The sequence below is a fragment of the Balaenoptera acutorostrata genome, chromosome 6 (genome assembly GCF_949987535.1).
Source record: "Balaenoptera acutorostrata chromosome 6, mBalAcu1.1, whole genome shotgun sequence".
Taxonomy (NCBI): Eukaryota; Metazoa; Chordata; class Mammalia; order Artiodactyla; family Balaenopteridae; genus Balaenoptera; species Balaenoptera acutorostrata.
Genome location: NC_080069.1, coordinates 89,759,885 through 89,765,884, shown reverse-complemented (window position 1 = coordinate 89,765,884; position 6,000 = coordinate 89,759,885). Strand labels below are relative to the sequence as shown.

General features: G+C 36.1%; 1 protein-coding gene across 1 annotated transcript in view; it reads right to left on the bottom strand.

Annotated features, from left to right (window-relative positions):
• Window positions 1-1,582: 1,582 nt before the first annotated feature.
• Window positions 1,583-6,000, bottom strand: part of ZCCHC7 (zinc finger CCHC-type containing 7) — a 188,031-nt gene continuing 183,613 nt past the window's right edge. The window contains exons 4-6 of the transcript XR_009008676.1: window positions 4,391-4,434; window positions 3,031-3,156; window positions 1,583-2,097 (exon numbers count right to left, since the gene is read on the bottom strand). The gene's annotated coding sequence lies outside the window, so the exon portion shown is untranslated. The remainder of the gene's footprint in view (window positions 2,098-3,030; window positions 3,157-4,390; window positions 4,435-6,000) is intronic.

The following is a 6,000-nucleotide window of genomic DNA, read 5'->3' as shown; positions in this document are numbered from 1 at the left end:
GATGCCTTCTCTGAAGTCAGCCACAGTCTAACCCTATCTTAAAAACTTATATTCACTGGGGTTATTAATCCTCCAGGCCATTTTAAATAAAGAGTTTAACATACATTAGAGGCCAAAATTAAGAAGTTAAGCAGAATGAGCTATAGATTTAATTCACAGCTTATTATATAACCTTTTACAAACCATTCTTAACCGTTCTGTACTATAGTTTCTTATTTCAAAAAAACTGCTCATGATAATGTCTGAGCCTCTTCTGTTATCACACGCAAATTAGACCATACCTATAAGAGTCCTTTGGAAGAAAGAAGTTAAAAAATATGCTTTTAAACCTAACATCCAAACTAGAAAATCTTTCTAAGAAATAACTGACAACTCAATGCAGAGAACAACAGAATAAAACTAAGACAAGTTAGAATTTACTATTTTTAAAACTTAGTAAATATTGAAATATAAGTTTAAACTACTTTGGAATGAAATGACAACTTCTATCTCTATACCTTGTCTTAAGACTCATATTCAACCTCACTAGGGGCCTAAGAAATATAAATTAAAACAGTAATAAAAAAACAAAACAAAACAAAACAAAACAGTAAGATATCATTTTCTCCTTATCTGATTGGCCAAAAATTTTAAAGATTGATTACAGCTAGGGTTGAGAGTACTCTTAAACACTGCTAGCAAGTGGATACACTGGTACAATCTTTTAGAACAACTTGACAATATTTATCCAGAGATAAACGTACATATCCTTTAATTACACAATTCCATTTAGAATATGACTTACCAAAAATACTCTTATATGTATGCAGATATATAAAAAGGTGTTTACAGCAGCAATGTTTGCTTAAAAAAAAAAATGAGTAACAGTATAAATCTAAATGTATTGGTAGAGAAATGGCTGGGTAAATTGGTAAAAATGGAATAAAAGTTAGCCATGAGAAAGGTAGTCTTTATGAGCTGATAGAGACACATTCATAAAGAAGTAAGTGGAAAAAAATTAACTTATAGGACAGTGATCCTATTTTTATTTGTTTATAAAGATCCTTTAAAAATTACAATCAATAATTTTTATATTATTTACACAAGAAACACATATACCAAACATTCATATTCTAGTTTGTCTTAATCTGAAATTCATCCCAACAGAAAGTCGTATTAATTTTTTAAGCAAAAGGTTCTAGGTACAATTCAATATAAGGAAAATTTTAAAAATATTTGTGCTTTGTATCATGTCTTTGGGAAGCACAAATTAAAGGGAAAAAATTCTTACTTTTTTTTTAGATACTGACTTCTATAAGCCCTTCTGGTTGAAATTGTGACTAAAATCCCACAGACATTTATAATATGATGCAAAATGACGTCTAAAATAACAATGTGCTAAAATTTAACATGCTACAAGTAACTGAAATGTCTTCTAAGTTACTTTTGTCTTCTTAAATCTAAAGAAAGATCTAAGATAAGCATATTTAAAGTACTGGTGGCTTGTCCTTCTTGCATGAGACTATTATACCACCAAGAGCCACCAATAAGCAGCATCAAAGCAGGCTTCATATAGACCTTTGTATACAACTGTTAAGTGTTTATATATATATTTTCATCTAACTATGAATGAACAGGTACACAAATTTTACATGTTATTTATTACATACCTCTTTAATTACAACCTTTACTTTGGCAAGCACATTAAGCCAAAGAAGCCAGGACAGGTTTACAATATTTGTTGATGCTGCCTCCTGATGAACCCATTCAGTAGGATCCCTATCCTGAGATATTAGAGCACTGATTTACATGACCAGTGGCCAAAGGGACATGACTATCATTATACACAGTGCGTAGTAAACATGCTTTTAAGTAGGCTGGCAGATGGTTACAGATTGGCACAATGCCCCCAAAGTCCGACAAATTAGTTACATGCAGGATACTCACATCAGCATAGTGGCCTATCATATCACATCTGTCACACCGTTTTCTCCAGGAAGGTCTTTCAAGACATCTGTGAGTAGAAGACATAGGCAAAGAACAGTCAAAGCAAAAGCGGGCCGGACAGGCATACTGGAGGTGTCCTCTCTCGGAGCAGAGGCAGCAGGAGCGGACTTTCTATGTGGCAGACAAACAGAAAATCTCTTTAGCAAAATACTTCAGTCTCAAATAGAATACTACTTTTTCCTTTTCAGTATAATTCCATAAAAAGTTATTTCCAATTTCGGAACACAATGAAGGTCCTGAGCATAATTATAAAATCAAACAAAATATCTGAAATCAGAGCTTTAACAAAACCATCTGTATCCTGTGGTTGCCAAAAAGGCTTAGTCTGCACGTACTATCATCTGGCATCTATTTCTTATGCCTTGTCTTGTAGAACACTGACAAAGTGGAATGTGTCTGAGAGGGAAAGTAGGATGATGAGGATCTGGAAGCTAAGTCATAGGAGCAACAGATACAGAAAGAGGCTGCTTTGCCAGGCAAAGACAAAGAGGAAACAAGAGAGCCATCTCAAATGTTTGAAAGGCAATCATTTGGGAGAGGAAGTAGGTAAGGGAAGGAATATTTGTTAAGGGCTTACTAGTGTCAAGAAATGTCTAAGAGTTCTGTGTTATTTCAAAGATTGAGGTATCTGTTTAACATAATTTACGTCAATAAACATTTATAAATGCCTAAAATTATAATTTTCTAACAATGAAAATTATCCCACAATGAAACAAGCCGTGTCATAAAGTAGAAGGTTTAGAAGTGAAATGAGTCTCAGGAATCAATCTGATTCAATCTTCTCAATTTATAGAAAAGAAAAGAGAAGCACAAAAGGTGAAATGATTTGCCTAAGGTTGTACAACTACTAATGGGATGCTGAAGTTGATTCTGGATGTAGATTTATTGTTCTTTACTACTACTCTAGGCTGCGACCTACATAAACATGTAATATGAAATTTAACACATATATTACATAACATTTGAATTGTAAGGTTATAAGGGTTCCAACCCTATGATTTTGATTTTAACAATGTGGAAAGACACATTACATATTTCACATACTTGTGGAAAGGGGCAGTTTTTTGACAAATGGCCACATTTGTCACAATTTCTACAGGTAACGTTTTTGTTGACTGAATAGTATCGGTGGGTCCATCTTCCAGATGTTCTTTTTTTACCTATCTGTGCCTAAGGGAAAAAAAAGATCAAGAATTAAAATGATTTCACTCTGTTCAAGACAATTAACCGTCATAATCTGTTCAATTTAGAACTTAGCAACAGGGAACTTTGTATTTTTAAAAGGAGTTAGAAAAACGTAAAAGGGGTGCCATGAAAACAGCTCTACTTTTTGTCTGCCCATCTCCCCTATTCTTTTACACTTCTCCATATGGTTCCATTTCTTTTTTATCTTTCTCTACTTACGGTTCAGGTCTAGTAGGAGCACTGAAATGCATCATTTAGTCATTCCAGTGGCATTCAGAGTCAAAGATATTGCTGACATATATCTGGATGTATACCACATTTTTCTGAATGAGAAACTTGCTTATATTTTTAGTTAGGGGTTGGTGTGTTTTATGATTTTTTCCTTTATAAAGTTATAAAACCACATAGTGACCAAATACATTCCTTCTTTTGAACAGCCCAGGGTTACTGCCTACAAGCTGGATTTTAATTTCTAAGAGAGAATGAGATAATTTCCTTCCCCTAGAGTCCTTTTAAGATCCATTCTGCCTACACTGATCCAATTCTAGCTGTCCCATATTCTAGCCAAAATCCAGTACCTTGCAAGAGAACATTAGCAAAGCATATCCATATGGACTATCTAAAGAGGAATACCTAAATGCCAACCATGCTTTTATCTTGTTTGGTACAATTCCATCTTTGAAAAAACTTTCATCTTTTACTTGTTATTCTGCTGAATTGGCCAAGTAGGCCTCAAAAGGAGACACAATCTAATTATCTCTTAACACTTTCCTTATACCAAGTTGTAAAATTACTCTCTTTTCTAGCCATCTGTCATCATTAAGGCTAATAATTGACAAAGACAAACACCTGCCACATCCTAAATATAGACTAACCATTTCCTTACACTGAAGAAGCAGTTATTTCCGGTGTTGATCTTTAGTGGTACCAGGCAAAATGGGCTGAGAGGACTCACCATAGCAGAGAAGAAACAAAAGGGAAAGGGGACTAAATCACTATGGCAATTAACTGACTGACAAAAATCAAGGCTGAACTATGCTTCTGAAAAACTCATGAAAAATTCAATCACCCATAGACTAAAATTAAACTTTTTATTACAAGATACCTGGACTGCTGCTACTTTTAAAAAGCTTATTAAGTCATCATAATGAAGTGAAACTACACCTCAAAGAAAATTATTATTCTATTATTCATAACTTCAAAAATGTTTTGATTTTACCTCAACGTCTTTGTCACTGATGAACCAGTTTACACCATCTTCTCCTACAAAACAAATAAAATGTTACTCAATCTTGACACCTTTAAAGCACTTGATTGACAATAAATTATTCAATCTGTCAGTATTGAAATTGAACCCCAAAGGTGTAGTGAGAAATGTGAATCCCTTAACATCTTATCTTGACACCATCATTATTTGTGTGGCTCTGAACAAATACTTAACCTCTCTTAATCTCAGTTTCCTTACCTGTGAAGTGGTAATAATAGTATTTTCCCTGTATACCTAAAAAATATTGTGCGAATCAAGTGAGCTACGTGAAAATGCTTTGAAAACCATCAAACTATAAACAAATATATATATAAAAAAATCACTGAAGGGACCAAAAACCCAACAGCAGGTGCAGAAAGAAATCGTATCTGAACTTCCCTTATCTGACTAAAAGCCTGCTTTGTGAGTCAGCTGCCACAGCCCCTCTCCCCAACCCAGAAGTCTCTAGTCAGGAAAGTCACTGACCTTGGGTACCAGGACATTCCCCCAAAACTGTGTAAACAAGCACAACAAAACCTTCTATCTTCTGAAGCCCTAAATCCTCCCTTTTGTTAAGTTAGTATACAAACCTTTACCTTTGGCTATTTAGTGAGTTACTCATTACTGTGTGTCAGTTAACTTGCAGGCCCCCCACCATTCAGACCCAAGTAGGTAGAAGAAAGGTTTTTCCTTCCAATATCAGTATTAACTGTGTCCGCCAGCTTCTCACTGTAACATTTTTATAAGGTGGACTCTGAATACTATCTCATGATTAGAGCTAGGAATTTAGCACTGTATTTTACAACATCAAATATAGTGAAGTAAAAGAGCAAAAACAGAAGGCCAAATATCCAGAAGACAGTGACCGATCTAAAAATATAACTGTAAAAACCTACGGGGCGGGGCTTCCCTGGTGGCGCAGTGGTGGAGAATCTGCCTGCTAATGCAGGGGACACGGGTTCGAGCCCTGGTCTGGGAAGATCCCACATGCCACGGAGCAGCTGGGCCCGTGAGCCACAATTGCTGAGCCTGCGCGTCTGGAGCCTGTGCCCCGCGACGGGAGGGGCCGCGATAGAGAAAGGCCCGCGCACCGCGATGAAGAGCGGTCCCCACACCGCGATGAAGAGTGGCCCCCGCTTGCCGCAACTGGAGAAAGCCCTCGCACGAACCGAAGACCCAACACAGCCAAAAATAAAATAAATAAATAAATAAATAAGAAAATCCTTAAAAAAAAAAAAAACAAAACAAACAAAAAAAAAACCTACGGGGCTGGGAGCCCTACATTTTTCTTTATCAGCTGTTTTCTTCTCTTTGCACTGCCCCTTTACAAACTTGCAAATGGCTGCTATTCCCTTGGTCCATCCATGGCCAAGGAGGAAGGGACATATGACTAATGCAGAAGCTAAGGTGTCAACAAAGGACTGAAAGATTTTTTCTTCCCCCAAAGCAAAGATTTCCTCCTTCCTCCTATCTACTCTTCTTCTCTATCTGAAAAACACAAATTGAGCTTGACCCTTCTTTGAAAGGAATTTTGAAGAGACATGAAGTAATCTACATTTTCCCAGGCCTACCAGGAGTAAGTG